The 22,850-nt window shown below is 48.0% G+C and overlaps 1 non-coding gene across 1 annotated transcript; it reads right to left on the bottom strand.

Annotated features, from left to right (window-relative positions):
• Positions 1-13,941: 13,941 nt before the first annotated feature.
• TRNAS-AGA (transfer RNA serine (anticodon AGA)) lies at positions 13,942-14,017 on the bottom strand. Its single transcript has one exon. It is a non-coding gene; the product is annotated as a tRNA-Ser (tRNA).
• Between the last annotated feature and the right edge of the window lie 8,833 nt (positions 14,018-22,850).

The following is a 22,850-nucleotide window of genomic DNA, read 5'->3' as shown; positions in this document are numbered from 1 at the left end:
AAGAAGTGGACAGACAACTCTATAAACACAGATATGAAGAGACTTCTGAGATTCATCGTGATCTAAAAATAAAATAGAGGACAGCATGTATTATGACATGCTAACGTTTATGTGATACATATTTGTAACTATATATGAAAATATAAATATACACATATATGTAAGGATAAAATAGCTCTAGAAACATGCGCAAGAATGTAAAAGAAGCTTATATGGGTGACTTGGTCAGAGGAAGGGAAGAGACTGACTCCACACTTACACACTTTTGTGACTCTTAAATTCTGTACCCTGTATGGTTATTTTTAAAAATAAAATGTAAAAACGAGTTGTTTAGTGTTTACTCTGTGCTGAGCACCAGGTTTTCTGTAAATCACTTCCTTCTAAAATTTTTGTCATGTATGGAATCTACCACATTTCCTATTATGTTCAGCTTGGATTGTCAAGTTTCAAGTTTTCTGATAAACTCTTAAGAGAAAAACTTTAACTCTTAAGCTAAGTCCTTGGCATCTTGAAGATCATCTTCAAAGTTCTCTCTCTTAAAGGGAGGACTCTCAGCAACGAACGTGTATGACAAAGCCTACAAAGCAATTTTACACCTGCAGTGAAGCTTCCCCCTCCCAATTACTCTGTGGATTTGTAATGCAGCTATTATTGTCATTCTGGTTATTGTATGTATGCCATTAGAATGTATTTGGTAGCAAGTAGCAGAAACTCCACAAAGTTTGAACAGAAAACTCCTTTAACTGAACCAGGATAGGATACACCTCAGGGATAGTGTGATTCAGCACTTCAACAATGTCACCAGAACCTGGTCTCTTTCCATCCCTCTGCCATGCCTCTCATGGTGTCAGCTGCAGCTAAAGCTTTGGGCAGGTCTCACTTCATGAAAATGCTTTCCCTCCCAGAGGCAGCAAACAAACACCTGTCCCATACTCATCGACCTGATTTGGGGCAACTGCTCACACCCAAGCAAGAGATGGGATTATGCTGATTCATTTGAGTGACTCTGTTAGCCCCTGTGCTTTGAGGGGAGCTAGAGATGACAAACAAACAAATGGGGTTTGGATTTGAGGCAATCATCGCCCCCCTCACACCACTTCTGTTCCGACTGTTGCTATTATTCCCGCCCCTTTCCGGGTGTGGGTTTGGTGACAGATGATCTTGGCCTGCCCTAAACTATGCAGCTAGTGTGCTTATGTCTCTCCCTGCACTGTGCACCTGCCCAGTGAGAGAGTAGGAATGTCCACAGGGAAAAAAATCTATCTCCGTTACTAGAGAAACAACTTGAGTTATGGTGAGACATCAAGGCATGTCATTTTGGCAGAACCATATAAAGGAAGTAGCCAAATACCGTATTTCGGCGCTGTCTTCATCCTCCCAGCTAATAAGTATTAGACTCCTAGTACATGTGGAGGCACAAGACATTCATGACCAAGACCCTGAACTGAAAGGGAATAGAGTCAAGTTAGGCGGACAGGACAGGCACTTGGAAAATATGAAAATAATGCTAGGAGACAGCATGCGATTAAGAGCCTAAGTAGATGACAAAGCAGCCTGGCAGATAGTCACAGCAAAGGGACCACAAGGTGGAGATCAGCTGAAAAAGTTAATAAAGTCGAGGGCCCTGAAAGATTGCTCAGAGTAGGTCAGATAAATACGAGAGAAGGGAAGGACTGTATGGATGATGGGCACTATCCGAGCAAAGGAGTCAGAGGTACAAATGAGTCTGGTATTCTCAAGAATAGAGACAAGACTTACTGGTGGGGGGAGGTTGTGTTGGAGAGAAGTGAGAGATGATGTTGGGAATGTAAAACACCAGGTTCTCCGGGTTTAGATCCTGTGCGGTTATAGATGCACCATCATCATTCAAACTGCAGTGGCTCCTGCCCCCACACGCCCACCCTTTCTAGTTATATCAGAGGGCATGCAAGTGCCTTTCACATGGACTCACAGGTCAGCCTGCCAATTACTGTCACCTCGTGGCATAGGCCAAGCTCTTCCTGTCCTGCTCTGGACTTCCCCCTATCGTCCTGCCTTAGGGCTTAGGGTGCCGGATGGAAGATGCCAAGGCTTCCAAAGCTCAGCAGCATGCCTGTGGCATGTGTGTCATCATGCGACGCACACAGAGCGTGCCAGTAATTGGCATGTTCATGCCTTAAGGGGAAGGATCTCCTCCGGCTCACTGTCAAATATTCAACAGCTGTCAATTCAAGATCAAGGTGTGCACTCCAGGGCAAGAGCAGGACGAGGGTGCAAATGGAAGGAGGCCTCACCGTTGGTTCTCGCAATGGGCAGCTCTGCAGGAAGGATCTACCACTGTCTTTGTCCTGTGGGCTGCAAGGGTCTGCTTGACACTTTTCGACTCAGACACATCAAAGAAGTTTTAATAGTTGTCAGCAATAGAGGCTGATTCTGACCAACACCCACATACTGATTCGTGGGGGTTTTTCCTATTTATTTATTTTTTTAATCTTTCTTATCCATCATTTTTTTCCTTCAGCCCAAATCATACTCTAGACTTCAAGTTATTAACTAGATGCGACACGGACATATTAGCTGTGTATTCATGTGATAATTCAACAAACACGATTAAGACCAAGGATGCATTAGTTGTTGGGACTGTGAAGAAAATAAACAAAAAAATCAATGAAAAGCTGGCTTTCCAGAAAATCCAAGCTTATTTGGGGACAAGGAGGAGACAAGCTTGTAAGCAGGTAAGGGCAATGAGCAAGGGTAAGTCGCTGGGGGTCCAGGGGACACAGAGAGTGGGTGACTCTGTCCGTCACAGTTGGCAGTGGGTAGGAGGGAGGGCGTGGTCAGGAGAGGGCTTCCGGCAGGACATGACTCCTGAGCGGGGTCTTCTGAGGTCAGCCCCGGTTCCCCGACACCGTAAGCCAGGCATGGCCGTAAGCAGTTGGGGGCAGCGAAAGGAGGAATGTTTAAATCTCAGATATTAAAAAAAGACCAAAAAAACCCCACTCCCCCAGAACCTCATAACCCTCTCAGGGATGGCCCTGAAGCCAGGAAGTTGAGGAGTGGTCCACAGAGGCTTCTGCCCAGAGCTAGGAACACAGGGGTCAGGGCCAGGTGCCCACTGTGTGAGAATTGGGAGACTTCGCGTGACAAAGCCATCCATTCCCCGGGGACAGAGAGTTTAAAGATTATTAGGTGGGGTTGAGCACATTTGCATAACAAGCCAAGTTTTAAAAGGGCTGGAAACTCCCTTTTCTTTTTCCCCCCTTTTGATGTTCAATATTACTTGAAGTTTTCTGATGATTGAGACAGTACTGACTGAAACCAGTAGGCAGAACAGGATACCAAAATGTCACAGTGAAGGAGAGGCGGTGTGGTGGGTGACCCTGATTGTCAAATGGAGGAGAAAGCATGCATTCGAGGCTGGCCCTCTCATCCCCAAGTGAGCGGCAGCAGGGACCGTGACAGCGGAGCTTGTGGACAAGCATAGTGCTTGAGGGAGGAGCCTCATGCTCCCTCTCCAGGCACTTTCTCTCGGAGACACTGGGGCAGAAACAGCCAGTGGTCAAGAGCCTTTCTCGGTGATCAGCAAGCACTGGCCTCCTTCTGCCGGTAGGAACAATAGTAAGTACTGTTTGTTGAGGGCTTGCCATCCTCTGACAATACAGCCGGACACTAGTCTAAGCACTTTCCCGTCAGGAATTTATTTCATGGTCCCAACGATCTAGAATCACAGTGAAGGTGATCCTAGGGCAGGGACGAACACAGTGCAACCTTACCATTGTCTAGCTTTTATCATTAATAGAAAAATGGACTGACTTTATAAACCAGGTTTATGAAGTGGGATATATGGATATATATGGATTTCATATGCACACACACACACTTTCATTGTGTAAAGGGTGGATTCAGCTTAGCAAAACTAGGGACATGTAAATTCAAGAGCATAGATACATGAAGGAGGACATTTTGCAGACACTAATAATAGTTACTTTATCAATTCACGCACAACATTTTAGTGTAGGCTTTCCTCATGCTGAGCAACCCCAGGGCTTCTCAAGGGAAATAGTGATTAGAGGGCCTCCCCGCTCCTGTCAGCTCGGGAATCGGGGGAATCGGGAATCGTCCCTGGGGGAACCCGGCTGAGAGTGCTGACTACAGCAGATTGTTTGCAGAACTCTCCCAGAGGGACACCTGGAAATGGAAAAGGGGTGTGCGTGTGTGTGTGTGTGTGTGTGTGTGTGAGAGAGAGAGAGAGAGAGAGAGATCAGTCATGCCTGTGTGTCACCAGTGTCTTTCTATACCCCATTGCCTGCTATAGTTGCAATGGTTGTGTCTCCCCAAAATTCATATGTTAACATCCTACCCCCAAAGCTGACGGTATTAGGAGGTGGACCTTTGGGAGGTGCGTAGGTCATGAGGGTGGAATTTTCATGAATGAGATTAGTGCTCCTATAACCCCTATAAAAAAGACTCCAGAGAGCATCTTGAGGGAACATGTTGGGCTATGAATGTGTTGGAAGGGCGCTGTCACCAGAAGGCTACCATATTGTCACCTTGATTCTGCAACTCCAACTCTGTCTCCAGAAATAGGAGCACTAAATTTGTTGTTGTTTTTTTTTAATAAGGTGAGAGGCAGAGAAATGGAGAGACAAACTCCTGCATGCGCCCCAACCGGGATCCACCCAGCAACCCCTCTGTCTGGGGCTGATGTTCTGCCCATCTGGAGCTGCTGCTCTGTTGCTCAGAAAACAGGCTATTTTAGTGCCTGAGGCGAAGCCATGGAGCCATCCTCAGTGCCTGGGGCCAACTTGCTCATTCGAGCCATGGCTGCAGGAGGAGAAGTGGGGGAGAAGCAGATGGGCACTTCTGTGTGCCCTGACTGGGAATCAAACCCAGGACTTCCACACACTGGGCTGACACTCTACCATTAAGCCAACTAACCAGGGCAATTTCTGTTGGTTCTAAGCTGCCCAGTCTGTGGTATTTTGTTATAGCAGCCTGAACATACTGTGACATTGCCCAGCAATAGCTACTGTCACAGCCTCCAAAGGAAATGGATATGCAAACTCCTGCATGCGCCCCAACCAGATATTTCTGAGGAATTGCCACTGGTTTGGGAAAATGTTTTAGAAATTGCATACAAAAATTATGAAATAATAATAGCTAACATTTGAGAGCTTATTATGTGCCAGGCATCATACTAACTACTCTCCATGCATTAGGTTGTTCACCCTCAAAAGAATCTTATGGAGTAATATTATCCACACAAGTTGACAAAGAACACGTTTCGGCACAGAAAAGTCCCCTGCTGCCCACCAGAACCGAGGCCTTTCTGACACCAGAGCTCACACTGAGGACCTCTGCCTTGTTCTGCCTTCTGGAGCCTTCCTTTTGCTCGCCTGAGTCTGGCCCTGAGTTCTAGCCCTGACCCCTCTTTAAAACGTGTTGTCCTCGGCCCCTTAAACTCCCCGCTGCTGGCTTGGCGGCTGTTTTCTGAACGCCTCTGGATTGATTCTCCCAATGTTCCACTCACGGCTTATTCCGTACGTTTTGCCTGGTTGGGATACCGAGAGGAATAAGATACTATCTGTGCCCTCAAGTATTTTGTAGCACGGTAACAAAACAGATACACGAAAACTGGTTTAGATGTGAGGCTGGGTAGAACTGGGTGCTTCCTCAGCAGAGGCAGGGAGGCAACTCCGACTTACTGAGAGGCATCAAAGGTGAAAGAGAAGTGACAGCTGTGATCCGGCCACAGTGCTAAGTGCTGAGAACACATGGGGGGGACAGAGGACAGTCCCTGCCCTTAAGCATCCTCCCAACCCCCCCAGTAAGGCCTGGGAAGTTGGTATGTGGGCCACCTGCGCACATGAGTGATCGTGTCCCTGGCAGATCTCGGGTTCCTCTTGTTGGTAATGACCCTGTGCTGCCCTCGGTGTTGGGCAGTCGGTGATGACCGCATTATGAGGTCAGGGACTTGGAGGAGGAGGACTCCGCAGCAACCACCTATTCTATTTCCCAGCGTGGTCCCGGGGGGCAGCTGGAGGTGCCGAAGGGGCGGCTGGGGGTGAGGAAAAGGGGGGAAGAGAAAATAAGCAAGGGCGATTCAGCCACGTCCCTTTCCGTTTCAACCAGGCCAGCTCTGCTTTCCGTTTATGATGATGGTTTTCATTTTCCTGGAAGACTGCTCTAAAACAGAGGGTGATAAAGCCGGAAACAATCTGGAAGGCACGGATGGGTTTTACAAAGAAATCCAGAGGACAAATGGCTCTTCAAGAGATCGGAGTCGGAGAAAGCTAAGGGCAGACTTGGGTTTTCAACTCCTGGCTCCTGCACGTCCCGCTGTGCCCCACTGCCCCACTGCCCCACTGGGAAGGGGGCACACAGGCGGGGGTGGGGTCAAACCTCCCGCTAAGGTGGCCGGACAGAGGTCCCAGTGGTGGGTTTACACTGGAGAGGGAATAGAGGATCTTGGAGGAGCTGTTGTTGAGGGCCACCGCCTAGCACCTCTCTCTGCCTGCAGGTCAGGGTGGTGTTAGCGGAGCTTGGAGGAAGGACTTGCTAGGAAGGAATCCGGAATTCTCTCTCCCTGATCCTGGGCGGTAGAGCTCAGTCCAGTAGGGGGGTGGGGGTGGCAGAGGGTGGCAGGAAGTAAGTGTGCCTTGAAAGAGGGATCGCTTAGGAAGTGTCCCAGATGCAACAGAAGTGAGCAGCTTTGCCCTGGGCTCCGGGAAGTTGGCAGCTTTTAGGATGACACCACTTTCATTCATCTGTTGAGTGACTCGCCATAAAGGTGAGTCATTGTCCTGTCCAGGAAGAAGCCCACGGCCCAGTGGCGGAGTTAATGCCCGGACACGTGTAAGTATGACGGAAGGGGAAAGAGAGAGGGGCCGTAAGAGAGAACGGAAGGGGTGCCCAGCGAGCTGCACACGTGTGAAGGGGAGACCACGGACACCTCCGAGTGCTAGGTGGCTCTGAGCTGGCCCTGGCGGCAAGGTAAGCCATCAAGACACAGGACAGTGCGCTCCATGCAGGGGACACAGCAGGAGGCGAGGGAGGCCCAGAGGCAGGACCTTACCACGTCTGAACAGCGTGTGGTAGGACTTCCGCTGGCTTGGGTGCACACTCTGAAAGTGTCTGAATTCTTTCACTTTCCAAAATCTGAAGAGGTGACCTCGGGTGGCCCTGCTTCCTGGAATACTCAGTGAGCCCTAATCCACATGGGTAGCTTTGGTGGATTAGGTTTTGCTGTCTCATGAGAGGAAAGCCAGGATCAGATAGAGACAGGACAGGGTCTCCAAGTGAGGTCACAGTGAACCTCTGCTTCCGTTCCTCCCCCGAGAGAGACACTGGGATGAAGTATGGGGCCTGGGAGTGAACTGGGGAAGATGGTGTGTGGGTGGCACTCCCTGAGGACTCCGTCTCCCCTCTCAACTACTGCTGGCACCTTGGAAACCAGCCTGAAATCACCAGGAATTACCAGCCTTCCCGAGCCGGTCTACAGTGTTTATTATTCTTTTGGGACTGCCTCAAAGCTGCCACCGGAAATAACTCACGGAGAGGGATGGAGCATGGCAAACAGAGGGCACCTCCCTGTCTTGTGGAAAGGGGGGGAGTGCCCAACGTGGGGAGCGAGAGGGAGATATTAGAGCAGATCTTGAATAACACAGCTGAATTCTGATGCACTTTGGTTCTTAGAAAATTAAGTCATCATCAAAGAAAACTTGGGGACAGTGAAATGCTTTCCAAGACGTCTGGTTGCCCTTGATGAGAGAAGCATACAGAACTACTGCCGGTCTCACTGTGCACGTATGACCACGTGGGCAAGGCTCGCCAGTCAGAGAACTTCAAGCTAGGGAAGCAACTAAGTAGACTTGCTTTTGATCACTTAGGTTTTCCTGTGAAAAGTCTCCAAATTAGCATGGTGTTATATGTGATATTTTCTTAAAGTTTAAAAACAAAAATCTCCTCCTTATGCTTTTGAAAAGTTCTAACATCCATTCTTCAACAAACCTGCCATGGAGTATTTACTTAATTATCAAAATATCTTAGTATATTGCAAAGTATAAAAAGGTCTGAATCAGTAAAGTATGAATCATCTTATAAACATATATATGTATGTATGTGTATATATATATATATATTATATATATGTATAGAAAGAAAGAGAAAAGAATGAATGAATGAAAAAGAAGATATGACCTGACCAGGCGGTGGCGCAGTGGATAGAGCCTCGGACTGGGATGCCCAGGACCCAGGTTCGAGATCCCGAGGTCGCCAGCTTGAGTACAGGCTCATCTGGTTTGAGCAAAAGCTCACCAGCTTGGACCCAAGGTCGCTGGCTCGAGCAAGAGGTTACTCAGTCTGCTGAAGGCCCGCGGTCAAGGCACATATGAGAAAGCAATCAATGAACAACTAAGGTGTCGCAATGCACAATGAAAAACTAATGATTGACGCTTCTCATCTCTCCGTTCCTGTCTGTCTGTCCCTGTCTATCCCTCTCTCTGACTCTCTCTCCATCTCTGTAAAAAAGAAAAGAAAAGAAAAAAAGAAGATATGTATACTTTTGTGTTTGTCTTCTGCTTCGGGTATACTTTTGTAATTAGCTAAGTTTGTTGTGTGTGTGTGTGTGTGTGTGTGTGTGTGTGTGTTTAACAAAGAACAAAGGCAATTCCTTGCCTTCACTCTCACTGGGAATAAAGGGGGAGCATTCACTCATAGGATATGGCTTTAAGTCCCTCACTTTTGTATCTTGAGATTCACAAGCATGTGCAAGGCACAGAGGCAGGTCTTATCTCAAGATGTGGTCTCTCACTGAATGAACAGAGAGAGGCAACAAGCTCTCTAATTTTAGGCATCGTGAATTCAGCAATACGACTCAAGTCTACCATAGCCTTACTTGTGGTTAGACAATTTGCATTGCACTTCCAGCAAGCGAAGGGCCTGCATTTGTTCAAGTGCACCAATATCGGTCAATACCAGAAGCGTTCTGTCCTGAAGCTATCTACGGTCAGAGGAGATGCCAGTAGTATGGGTCCCAGAGACAAGGCTCACAGGGGCTACAGTGTGAACCAGAAGACAGGAAATGAGATCACAGCAGCAGTGGGAAGCCCCTGGTCAGAACCAAAGGGCAAGTGTTCAGCCGGAACCAAAGAACAAAGGCAAGGGCGCCGGAGATGAGGTAACAGACTGGGTCAAGAAATGAATTAGCCAGGACGTTGGGCAAGACGGTATTAGACTTGGGCCGTGTGCATTGTCCGGGACTGCACTTTCTAGGCTACTGAGAGTGGCTTGGCTGCTCTAAGGAACTTAGCTGGGTGAGAGGTGTGATTGATTTGTTGAAGCTGAGTGTATGCCTTGATATTTATCTCTATTAAATTCAGTCTTGCCATATTCAGTCCGTTGCTACAGCTCAATAGGATATTTACAGGACCTGATTCTGTCACCTGTGTCTTAGCTCTTATCCTCAGCTCTGTCTGTGATCCACAGATTTGATCAGTGCCTATGCCAGGGATTCATACCCAATCCATTGAAATCCATCACCAAAGGCCCCTGCTGCATTCTCCGCCGAAGCTTCATTCAATCATATGCCAATTCATCTCCCATTTCCCTTCTTGGCTCTGAGGATAAACTGCGAGACCCCCACAAAGTCCTTCATAGCAGAACATTCCCCCAAATCCATCAGTTTAATGACCCTAACCGAAAAAAGATATGAGATGAATTTGACAAGTCGTGTTTTAGCGAGCAGATTATATCTCATCTTGGCATTTTCTCCTCTAGGCTAAGAAATCCCAAGGGCTCTGATCTTTCCCTGACACCAGAAATGGGAACAATGAATGGCAATATAACAGAGTGACAGTAAGCTAGATTCATCTCCACAGAGGTGATGTACCAACTGCCACTCCCAAATGCTTCTGCAGTTGTGTAGAGTCACTGCCTACAGAGTCCAGTTATCGAGATAAATGGGTATATAAGAAGGTACCCACAAAGTCACCTGACCTTGGTACCAGATCTGGCCTAGGGCCTGGTAATTCTATTTTCTTAGTCTGAAAGCTTTTTTTTTTTTTTTGTATTTTTCTGAAGCTGGAAACGGGGAGAGACAGTCAGACAGACTCCCGCATGCGCCTGACCGGGATCCACCCGGCACGCCCACCAGGGGCGATGCTCTGCCCACCAGGGGGCGATGCTCTGCCCCTCCGGGGCGTCGCTCTGCTGCGACCAGAGCCACTCTAGCGCCTGGGGCAGAGGCCAAGGAGCCATCCCCAGCGCCCGGGCCATCTTTGCTCCAATGGAGCCTTGGCTGTGGGAGGGGAAGAGAGAGACAGAGAGGAAGGGGCGGTGGAGAAGCAAATGGGCGCTTCTCCTATGTGCCCTGGCCGGGAATCGAACCCGGGTCCCCCGCACGCCAGGCCGACACTCTACCGCTGAGCCAACCAGCCAGGACCAGTCTGAAAGCTTTTTTTAAAAGAGAGATAGAGAGACAGACAGAATGACAGGAAGGGGGAGAGATGAGAAGCATCAACTCATAGTTGCGGCACCTTAGTTGTTCATTGATTGCTTTCTAATATATGCCTTGAGCAGGGAGCTCCAGCCAGACCAGCAACCTTGGGCTCAAGCCAGTGACCTTGGTCTTCAAGCCAGCAACCTTTGGGCTCAAGCCAGTGACCATGGGGTCATGTCTCTGATCCCATGCTTAAGCCAGTGACCCCAAGCTCAATCCGGCAACCTCGGGGTTTTGAACCTGGGTCTTCAGAGTCCCAGGTCGATACTCTATCCACTGTGCCACTACCTGGTCAGGATATATATTCTTTGATCAGTCTCCTAGAATTGAAGAGACTCAGAAAAACTATCCTATGACAAACGTCCATGCATTCAACAAACTCATTTATTTATTTGGAAAGAAATGCTTCTTTGTGTCTACTTCCTGACAGACACTGTCCGGGATGCTGGATTACAGCAGCAAACCAGGTGAAGTCTCTGTCCTCATACAGTTTACATCAGTGGGAAGGGGTAGGTCATACCTAAGCAAATAAAAAGAATGAAATTTCAGATATTTGTAAATTCCATGAAAAAAATAACGCAGGGTCACGGTAAAGAGACATCGGCACGTGGCTGATGGATAAATATTTTAATATATTCACTTGTAATATAGGTTTCCTTTTTTGTGGCCAAAGTTTGTGTCCTCCCTCCTGGGCTTTAGCTTTATGTTCTCAAGGGCAAGAAAGCTACATTAGAACACGTGTTCGTTTGGAAAGTGAGGAGTTTGCACCCTGGGAGGAGGACGGTAGGAAGTGGTCGGTGACAGTCTGTCCTGTTGCGCCAAAGCCTCCAGCAGACCGAGTGAAATGCTACGGAAGAACTGCATAAGTAAGAACATTACATAACTATAGTGAGCAAGAAAACAGAAACCTAATTTCAGATGGCATCTTAGACAAATGATCCGATGTAGCCCTTCACTCCTCTCCCCCCCAACCCAGGCCGAGAGGGAAGAAGACAGGGAGTGTGCTGTTCTGGGCTCTTCTGACTGGACAACCCCCTCACTCTGTGTGGGCTGCTGAGCCCAACTGACCTTGGGTATATAACACTTGAGAGACGAAAGCAGTACTAGAGACATGCTCACTCATGCCAGCATATCTGCATCATGATTTATATCCTCTGTAATGCTTACTGTTATGTGATCAAAAACAAAAGCAAAAAATAAAATAAAATAAATGCCAGCTGAGTCTGACTTGTCAATTTTGCTGTCCTCAAATCTGCACCACCCTCAAAGAAGTCTTGTCTAGCTCAGAATAAAAATAGTAGCTACAAATTTTAAGCACATCCTATGTGTCCGGCGCTATCCTTTATGTTTTATGGACTCTTCTACTTCTTACAACAAAACAATTACAAGTATATTGGTTTAGGTGGATAATGGTTTACTCAATACAATTTAATTATTTTTTAGTGAGAGGATGGGAGATAGTGAGACAGACTCTCACATGTCCTCTGATCAGGATCCACCTGGCAACCCCATCTAGGGCTGATGCTAGAATCAACTGAGCTATTTTCAGCACCTGAGACTGATGCACTCAGACCAACTGAACTATCCTCAGCACCTGGGGCCAATGCTTGAACCCATTGAGTCACTGACTGCAGGGGGGGGAAGAGAAAGAGAAGAGGGAGAGGGAGGGGGAGAGAAGCAGAGGGTCACTTGTCTTGTGTGTCCCCTGACTGGGAATTGAACCTGAAACAGCCATATGCCAGGCTGATGCTCTAGCCACTGAGGCAATGAGGCAGGGTGTATAATTTAATTTTTTTTAGAAATAAAAGAAATAGCAATTTATGCAATAGAATTTAATTCTTTTTCACAAAACAAAGCTAAGGTGATCACAGGTGAGTAAAGGGGTCTGCTTCACCCAGTCGTCCAGGTATCCAGGATGCTGGGAGCGCTGCCACACCCCGCCCGTGGGGAAGCAGAGAGGCTGGAAGGTTGCATATGGGAACTCTTTATGGGTCAGGCCTGGAAGAGTTGCACATCACTTCTGCTTATGGTCCACTGGCTAGAAATCGGCCATATGGCCACTCCTAAAACTTCGGGAGAGGATGGAAAATGTGGTCTCACTGTGTATCCCCCCAAAAAGGGACAAAAGAAAATTTATTATTACCTCAATTTTACAAATGAAGAAACCAAGACTTAGAAAATTAAAATGTCTTGTTTAAGAAAGCAATTGTGCAAGTGAATAAGTAAGTAAGTAAGCAAGCAAGTAGGCAGGTAGGTAGGCTAAGGTCCTGATGTCTGACTCTAAAGACATTCTTCACCAGCATACTACACGGCTTCCTGGGGGATATGCAGACTGTGGCGAATCTTCCAGATTTACGGTTGCTTTCACTGGGTGGTACTGAGCACACACTGTCTTGTTCTTCACTGCCCCCCGCCCCAGGTCTAACCCTGGAGTCTGGCATGGGGTAGACGCTAATTCAATATTTGTTGAATACATGTTGAATGGGTGAATGGGAACATCAAGAGCCAGGTTCTTCTTTGGGGTTGCTTGTGAAGAAGTTCTAATACAATATTTCTGGGAAGGACCTTCCCCTACTTCAATGGCAGTGGGGGGGGGGTCAAGCAAGAGCAGTGAGAGTCCTGAGCCTAAGACTATAGCAGTGGTGGCGAAGAGGAAGCTCTGATGGTCAAGGCCATCGTGTGGCAAACTGAGGTCACAGGATGACAGACCAGCAAGCCTGAAGCAAAAAGCAAACGAAGGAACCCTAGAGACCAGAGCAGTTAGGGGATAGTGATTCTACCGGGGATATGAATTCAATCCAAACCACTGCGGGTTACTGCCTGTCTCCTTAGCAGTGGTTTGACCTCTCTCATCTCATGTCCTTTTACAACAGTGCGATTGAAGAGACATGAGGGTAAATTTATATTTTAAAATACCTTCCTTCTGAAAACTTAAGTCTAATTCTGCCTTGTGGAACAAGAACCCAAAATAAGTCTAATTAGTTCTCCACACGTTAGTCCTTCAAACAGAGAAGGTATGTTAGAAAATAATTCCATTTTTATTTTATCTTGGAAAGATTCAGAAATTAAATCTCTTACTTATATTGTAGTTGTTGGAGAATTTTATTCAACTTAGACCTTACAGTTGCAACTCACCTTCTTTTTTTTTTTTTTTTTTTGTATTTTTCTGAAGCTGGAAACGGGGAGAGACAGTCAGACAGACTCCCGCATGTGCCCAACAGGGATCCACCCGGCACGCCTACCAGGGGCAACGCTCTGCCCACCAGGGGGCGATGCTCTGCCCCTCCGGAGCATCACTCTGCCATGACCAGAGCCACTCTAGCGCCTGGGGCAGAGGCCAAGGAGCCATCCCCAGCGCCCGGGCTATCTTTGCTCCAATGGAGCCTTGGCTGCCGGAGGGGAAGAGAGAGACAGAGAGGAAGGAGGGGGTGGGGGTGGAGAAGCAAATGGGCCTTTCTCCTATGTGCCCTGGCCGGGAATCGAACCCGGGTCCCCCGCACTCTAGGCCGACGCTCTACCGCTGAGCCAACCGGCCAGGGCCGCAACTCACCTTCTTATAGCTCAAAGGCCAGTTTAATTAAGATGCCTCAAATTGATTAATGAATAGAAGCAGGACCTTATACTCCCCAGTTCACAATTTCTGACAATTCCAAACTCTTTTCAGGTTGGAGGCAAACTAATTGGGCTTTGTTCATTACAGAGTTAAACTGTATTCACTGTCCAGTACATAGGACCCATGGGGAATAGAATTGCCTTTGTCATTCGTCTCACACTGTCAAATTATTCCAATTAAAACTGCATGTAAACAAATAGTTTTCTAAATGCTTAAAGCTGGTCCTGATTCCACCAATCATTTCACTAGGGTAAGATTGCCTTTATTTTTCCCCTTTGTCTCCAGAGGTACGTCTGATGGAGGAGAACAGAGATCTGGAAGAAATCTCTCCTGGCTGACTTCCATCAACTCACTGGCTTTGAAGTGCACTTTTTGTTATTTAATGGACATGATTTGTCTCTGCTGTAGCGTCTACCTCCCCAGCCCCAGGCTCGGAAGCTGTGGAACCACTGGCTCCCTTTGGTTGGCTCGGAGTAGAGAGGAAGTGGGCGAACATGTGGTGACTTTTGTTAGATAACTGAAGATTTGAAACACACATATGCAACTTTGTTTCCTTCCTTCACACCATGACCCAATCTCCATCGACTTCACAGCATGAATCTCCTCTGACAGCGGTCATTAAAGGAAGACACAAAGAACTTAGAAGCAAATTATTTTTTCTTTCCATTTTAATTTTTTCAAATAGACTTTTGAGACGCAGGGGAGAGGCATGTATCTTGAAATCTAAGGCCTTTTATTTTTGTGGGGAAGCAAGATAGAGGTTGTTTGGTTTTTCTTTTATTTATTTTTATTATTTTATTTTACTTATTTATTTTTTTTATTATTTACTGTTATTTTTAAGGAAGATGTTGCATGTTTTATTGTTAACTTTCTGGTTTTCCTGCAAGGCTGCTACGTCATTCTATAAAAGAGCGCCAGCAGACTCAGTGGACTGCAGAACCAAGATGGCATTGTTTGTCACTGGACACTGGGACAACTCACAAACACCTTTCTCCACTCCAGTTAGTTCCAGTGGGAAGATCATTCAGTGTTTGGACCCAAATCCAGAGAGTGGAGCGAGCAAGTTACAATATTATAGAAGGGTTAAGATAACAATGTTGCCCTTGAAATATTTAATTTTCATAACTAGATTTTACAGGTAATTTCAGGAATTCTAAATATTGAAACTATAGCTTCACCTAAAAATCATAGGGTGTTGTGAAAAAGACACCTATTGTGTTTATCTGCGATCATTAGAAAGTTGAGGGGGCATTTTCTTCCAGGAGCACGGAGGTACTTTCATCTTCCATTGGGGCTACTAAAAGTTGCTATTTTAAAAAACTTCTATCGACCATTAATTTAAGACAACTATGCTGGATTAAGGTGTTTCACACTACTTGATTTTGGGGGTTCCATATTCACTCCTCAATAGATTTTAGGCATTTCCCGTATGCTTCCTCGCTCACTAGTCCCTCTAGCTCTGAAGGGTCCCTCAGTGTCCTCTTGTTAAAGCCAACCATCTTCATAACAAGATTTGGTGCCAAGTCCTGGATTTCCTGCAGAAGCTTCATTCATTCCGGCTATGTCTCCAGAGAAAGGAGAACAGAGCTCACCAGCAGCTCTCACACCTGCCGAAGCACCCAGCTCACCTTGTTGGTTCGGTTCTGTCCCACCCTCAGGCAGACTGCGGTAAACAACATCTCCCTGGGCTTCCTGCGCAAAGCTGCTGGTTCCCACGGTGCCAGTCCCATCTCCTTTGTTATCCATTCCTGGTTCTTTATGAATTTCCACATCCGCTGCTCAGACCCCAAGTCCCCCATGGGCAGAGCCCTGGGAGCACATGTTGGCTATATATATATTTTTTAAATTAAATTTATTGGAGTGATGACATTGCTTAATAAAATAATATAGGTTTCAAGGATACAATTCTATGATGCTAAGGCTCTGAAGGAAGCCAGGGAGAGAGTTAATTCTCTCTGTAGTGTCTTACAGACGGTGACAGCCAGGGTGCAGAGGAACGTCAGGGAAGGATCAGGGGGCCCAGCCACCAGTCTGCCCCAGACCTGGATCTGGCCCCGCCCTCCGCCTCTGAATATGCCTGGAAGGGGCAGATGACAGCAGAACAGAAGGGGGGGATACGCAAGATTAGAGGAGCTCTGTGTCTTCTTCCTCGGGTAAAACTTGAGGGGTAGCAACGCTTTAGGGAGCCTGGCCATCAGAACGAGCAGGATGATCTCCGGGACCTGTCAGCTGGAGGCAAGGCAGGGCGGGGTATGTGCTGGCGGACACCGAAGGGGCCCCAGATAATCCCAGAGTTTATACAACGTGCCTCACACCCCAGCAAATGCCAATGGCTATGTCAGGAAAGCTGCGGACCAGACAGCCAACTCCATCAAAGCTCCCGAACAGTTAGAGCCACTTTGAGTGTGGGAGGAGCAGGACCCTGATTAACTTGTAGCCTGAAGTGCCTGGAAAGGAAGTCACGTCATTCACTGGCTGCGTTCGTCTGGATTGAATACCTTATGTGTTCTGTGTTAGACAGAATGCAGGCTCTGGCTAAATATTAAATGAGTTAGAGAAAAACTTTTACACAGTTACGTTCTGTGCGCCCATAAGCTTTACAGGCCTGATAATTAATATCTGCTATTGAAGTTTGGACCCTGTGGGCAAAGGGTCTGTTCGCAAACTGTTGAACTGAATTGGATTGAACTGAACTGAGTTAAGCCTCCTTTACAGGTATCTTAAACAGGGGGCTATGCATCCGACAGAGCTGGTTTAGTTGTAACCCGGTCTGTAGACAAGGCAATGGAGGCTCCCTCCTGAGGGCTGACTTAAAGACATACCTGCTGCTAGAGCAAATAGCGGATTAAAGCATTGCGTTAGAAACCCGTGCTCCCGAGTCCTAGGGCACAGAAAACAAGCACTCCCGAGTCACTGTAGGCCCAGCATGACTTCAGTGGGGGCATTAAATTGGTGGGGAAGCTTTTCAAATGGATTCTGAATCTCATCTGAAAGAATAAACGTGAAGGCACAGTGGAGAGAGGATAGATAAAAGTTTGAAAATATCCGTGAAGCATCAGATATCCAAACAGGTTGTTGCCCAACTGCCTTCACTTTTAGGTGCGATGCAGAAAGAGAGAGGGGGGCGGGGAAAGAGAGCGGAGAGCCTGGAAGAGGAAGGAAGCTCAGTGCTGATGGAAGGGACTCTACAGACAGGAGGGCGGGGACTAGTCAGAAACTAAGGTTGAGCTAATAAATCTATTTTAAAAGTTCAAGGTAGCTCCTTCTTTTATACTTCCCAGCGGACGGCTCTCAGGTGGATTAAATATTTTTAGAATTTGAAAACAAGAAGAGTATTGGCAGATAGTTTACTAATTAAGGCTAGATGAGACTTGAAGCATAAAAATAACGGGAGAGGCCATTAAAAAGAAGGTTGTTGCCCTGGCCGGTTGGCTCAGTGGTAGAGCGTCGGCCTGGCGTGCGGGGGATCCGGGTTCGATTCCCGGCCAAGGCACATAGGAGAAGCGCCCATTTGCTTCTCCATCCCCCTCCCCTCCTTCCTCTCTGTCTCTCTCTTCCCCTCCCGCAGCCAAGGCTCCATTGGAGCAAAGATGGCCCGGGAGCTGAGGATGGCTCCTTGGCCTCTGCCCCAGGCGCTAGAGTGGCTCTGGTCGCAGCAGAGTGACGCCCCGGAGGGGCAGAGCATCGCCCCCTGGTGGGCAGAGCATCACCCCTGGTGGGCGTGCCGGGTGGATCCCGGTCAGGCGCATGCGGGAGTCTGTCTGACTGTCTCTCCCCGTTTCCAGCTTCAGAAAAATACAAAATAATAATAATAATAATAAAAATAAAATAAAAAGAAGGTTGTTATAGCTGACTACCTAAAAATGTGAGGAGTTTGTCACCAACACCAGAACCAAACTTAAAATGTGTATGACAAACTGGAAAACCCATTTTGCAAACAAACTACATGAAGGGCAAATAGCCTTAAATTAAGAAGAAACATATCTAATTATTCAGATGCTAACACTGATATAAATGTGCAGAGGTCGCATGAATTGATGTGATGGAAATGAAGGGCGCTCAAGGAGGGTGGCGGCTGGGTGACATCTTAACCCATGTTCCCTCTCACACAGTGAGAGCCATCCTGGGGCACACTTTACAAGTTTCCCCAAACCTTCAAAAAAAAAAAATCAGCACTTCTCTGAATATAGAGATTCCATGTCTAAAATGTGAAGAGATAACTGAACCCTAAATTTAAATTTAAACATGGTTAATTCTTACATGTTACTCAGAGTGGTGATCAACGGACAACAGGGGACACTTTGTGAATGATTTATGCCTGATCGATGATGGAGACGACACAGTCCATTTAAATAAACACACACACACACACAACAAACTTGTTTTCAAGTAATGACTAGAGAAATGGTAATAATATAAGAGTGAGTGGGAAACAGCAGGATCCAACTTTCAGCACAAGCTGTGATGCTAGTTTGACCACACATTTATGTGTTTATGGGTTTGAAAATACTAGAAGAAAACACGCATTGTCTCTAGATTTTAAGTAGAGGGAAATCTGCCTATCTAGAATTAATCTCTTCTTTACCTTTCTAATTTTATGATTTTGTAATTCGATGAAAACATTATCCATTGGCACAGGCAGCAAAGCCCTCAGCCTGTTTCCTGGCATTCGCTACTTCTCTTTGAGCCCCATCAAAGGGAGTCACACCGGCCTTTCGATGGCCGCTTGCCCGCAGCACAGATCGGGATTTTAACGACTTCCCTCCTTCGGAGGTCTCATTTCAACCCAATTTAAAGTGAACAAAACAAACACATCACTCCATAAAGAGCGAGCAGTTCTTTGCTGTGCCGGCTTTGAATAGGAATCGCTATGAAATGAAAAGTCGAGGAGCAGAAAATGAGCTTCCTAAAGCTCTTCTCCTCCTCTGCCCGGGCTTTTCTCACGAAGGTTTAACAACAGAAAATGCCCTTAGAAAAGTTCGGTTCCTACGGGGTGTTGGCGCTTCTGTTTTCCTCCTGCTGGATACTGAGGACAAGGGGACATCTGAAATGCAGGGGGTCAGCGTGCCTGGGAGGTAACCTGCGGTTCATCAATGACCTCAGTCCTTTACTAAAACAGTGAAACTTAATGGGCTGACGTTGATCAACAAGGGCACACGGGTTTCAGGTGAACATCTCTATAGTATCTGAACTGTGGATGGCGTTGTGTGCCCGTCACCCAAAGTCAGATCATCTTCCGAATGACCTCAGTCCTTTCTGTCTCACTCCTCGACCACCACTAAACACACACACGTGTGCGCACATAGCACATGTGTGCACCTGTGTGTGCACACATTCACACACATAACTCCCCCCCTGACCTGTCGTGTGGACCTACCCACCAGCGGACGGGCTGGACCTCGTACGTTCAGTTTCCTTTTTGATGATGCCTTGAATCCCACAGAATGAAGTCTAGGACTGACCACAGGGTGGGGCTCCTCTCTCGAGGGGATATGAGTGTGTGTGTGTGAGAGAGAGAGAGAGAGAGAGTGTGTGTGTGTGTGTGTGTGTGTGTGTGTGTAAGCCACATTCTGGGCCAGCTGGAGCTGGTTCTCAGCCCTGAGGATATTGCAGCATAATACTAACACCACGTGCCTGGTCTGTCTTAGTCCCTGGGGGCTGCTATAACAAAAATACATGACCTAAGCCCCTCCCAAAGGTCCTACTTTTTTTTTTTTTTTTTCATTTTTCTGAAGCTGGAAACAGAGAGAGACAGTCAGACAGACTCCCGCATGCGCCCGACCGGGATCCACCCAGCACACCCACCATGGGGCGACGCTCTGCCCACCAGGGGGTGATGCTCTGCCCCTCCTGGGCATCGCTCTGTTGCGACCAGAGCCACTCTAGCGCCTGAGGCAGAGGCCACAGAGCCATCCCCAGCGCCCGGGCCATCTTTGCTCCAATGGAGCCTCGGCTGCGGGAGGGGAAGAGAGAGACAGAGAGGAAAGTGCGGCGGAGGGGTGGAGAAGCGAATGGGCGCTTCTCCTGTGTGCCCTGGCCGGGAATCAAACCTGGGTCCTCCGCACGCTAGGCCGACGCTCTACCGCTGAGCCAACCGGCCAGGGCAGTCCCCACTTCTTAATACTATCACACTGGGGACAGGATTTCAACATATAAATTTTTTGGGGGGAGGGCACAAACACTGCTCTGCAGCGTTGTCTGAATCACCAGCAGGAGTGGCGATATAGCAGGGCACTGACCAGGCCCCCGGCGGCTCACTCTTCACTTGGAACAAGCGGTCGGAGGTATGGACGGACCCACGGCTGTTTAAGAACAACTGCCCCGTAAGGACGGGGTGTGCCCGCCCTAGCTCCTTCACCAACTTTCCCCTGCGGACGAGATGAGGGTTCGCATCCCCAGTGGGCGGATGAGGAAGGTGAGACTCAGAGAAGCTTCAGCCGTTGGCCCAGGTAGACTGTCCCAGTCTTGACCCCCCAGCCCAGGCCCTCCCTCCGGGCCCTGCTCCTGTCTCAGCTGAGAGCCCAGGACCAGGAACTCTGCTGGGCCAGCCGGGGACAGGGAACACCTGCCTTCCCCAGCTCGCCGCCCCACCCGGCCTGGTAGAGAGAACTTTGTTTCTAAGGCGTTTCTTCTTTAATGAATCACTGGGTCTCCTCGCACCGTCACTGTTTGTCTGCCGAGAGTTAAAAATAAACAGGCTCATTCCCTTCAAAACCTGTGGCCTCTCTTCCTTCCGGATAGCTTTCCATCCGTCCCCTTCTAATAAGACTTGACGATAACTCAGACTCACTCACACAGACGCTCCTTCTTTCCCAGGTCCGTCTTCATTCTCAAGCTTCATGCCACGCCTGGTGGAGCAGCCAGCTTTACTCACCGCTCAGAACCGGGCCAGGTCAGAAAATACCTCCTTCTTTCCCTCCTCTTCCCTCAGCCTCCCCCCACCCTCTTCCCTTCCTTTGCTCCCTTCCTCCCTTTTCCTCTCCCTCCCTTCTACCAACACGGTGACCATATAGGCTCCCCGCCCCCTTCAGAATAGTCCTCATTTGCACACGCTGGACCTGTGTAACTATAAGGAACACTCATGCCCACTATCAGAGGTGTCCTGGTTTGAACGGTAAATGACATGATCTCTCAATCCAATCGACAAGCATTGTTTGAGCATCTCCTACACAGGTGCCACGCCTCGGCCACTGGGCCGGGCGGTGCTGATGAAAAGAGGCAGGTCTTGCTCTGCAGACATGTCACCCAACACTCAGTGTGTCACGGCCTGTCACTCCGCTAAGGGCTACGATGGATCAGGACGTTTTAGAAGACCCGCCGTGGATTCCCGAGGCAGACTACTCTGGTGTCTGAGCCCAGCCCGGCTTAGCCACGTTGACCTCAAAGAACCTCAGTTTCCTTATCATTTCCTATTAACGGGGCATCCTCATGGGGCTGATGGGAGGAGAGAAACAGATGATGTTAATAAAGCTTCCCGCACACAGCCTGGCACTCTGAGACATAAAGAGGGCAGACAGTATCAATATTCTACTGTTATTACCATCGTGACCATTTTAGTGTTGTCTTAGTTATAAAAGAGTTGCATGTTTATTGTAAGCAAATCCAATAATACAGAAATAGAGAAGGAAAGTGAAAGTTGCCCCCCCTCCCTAAGTCCACCGCAGGGTTCTCTGTGCTCACAGTCGGTGGACGCTGATAGACACACACATATCTGTGTGCGTTAGACAGTGAGTGTCGTGTAAATGCGACAGGAGGCGAAATGGGGTATTTCCTATTGTTCTGTATCTGCAGCTAGGACACCAAAGAGGAAGATAACGGGCGACAAGCAACCCATATTCTAAAAAAGAGGCAATGATACAAAGTCACGGGGGATTTACTCAAACAAAGCCAAATGAGACCAGTGACATCACCGCGGCTGAGGTTAAAGTAGCTAGGCGTTAACTGGAAATGAAGTATTCTGAAAAGGATTTGTAGGGGTAGAGAGAGCTGCCTTTGGCTTTCCCCCTCCTATCTGGCAGGCTCAGGAAGGAGGCTCCCTACATGGATGGCTCATGCCTATAAGAATGGAGGCCAGGGGGTCCTCTTCCCTGGTTGAAGGTCTATGGAGATGGGCATTTAGTGAGGGCACTGAGGTCGAGTGAGGTGGGAGGGTCCGGAGCACCTGAGGTGTGTTTGCAGGGGTTTGGCTGTGCCTGCGCGCAGGGACTGGTGACCGCTGTCTTCCAGGACACGTCTGGAGACAGGTATCTGTCTGGGCTGCCTGAGCGAGTCAGCAGTTCGGCAAGTTGTCCACGGGGTGCGTGGGGTGGGGGTGGGGGGCTGTGTGAGCATCGTGTGTCCAGAGTTGTTGGCCGTGACTCCTGTTGAGGGAAGCCTGCCCCAAAGAGTGGTCCATGAGAGTGCTGGGAGCCCAGACGTGAGCCACTGCAGGGTAAACTGCTTTGGGAAGTTGCAGGAGGAAGGGGAGAGGGAACTCCCTAGACTCATTTTGGAGCTTCTAGTATGTGTTTCCAAAGGGCTCACAAATGTACCCGCGTGAGAGCTAGAATTCAGACGCCCGCCGTGACAGAGGTCATTGACAGGACACCAGGATTTCCCAGCAGGGGTCATATAAGACATTTGGCTCTTTTTCTTTAAAACCTTCTTTTCCATGACTCAGCCGTGTTGGTCAAGGTTGGAAGGAAGGAGAGAACAGCAGAAACATCTCCATTTCCCCCTGAGTTGGGAAGAGGGGAGAAGTCTTCAGTTGTATGTAAAATT

The sequence above is a fragment of the Saccopteryx bilineata genome, chromosome 2, assembly GCF_036850765.1.
Source record: "Saccopteryx bilineata isolate mSacBil1 chromosome 2, mSacBil1_pri_phased_curated, whole genome shotgun sequence".
In the NCBI taxonomy this organism is placed as follows: domain Eukaryota; kingdom Metazoa; phylum Chordata; class Mammalia; order Chiroptera; family Emballonuridae; genus Saccopteryx; species Saccopteryx bilineata.
The sequence above is the reverse complement of the archived record's forward strand: the minus strand, read 5'-3'. Positions and strand labels throughout refer to the sequence as shown.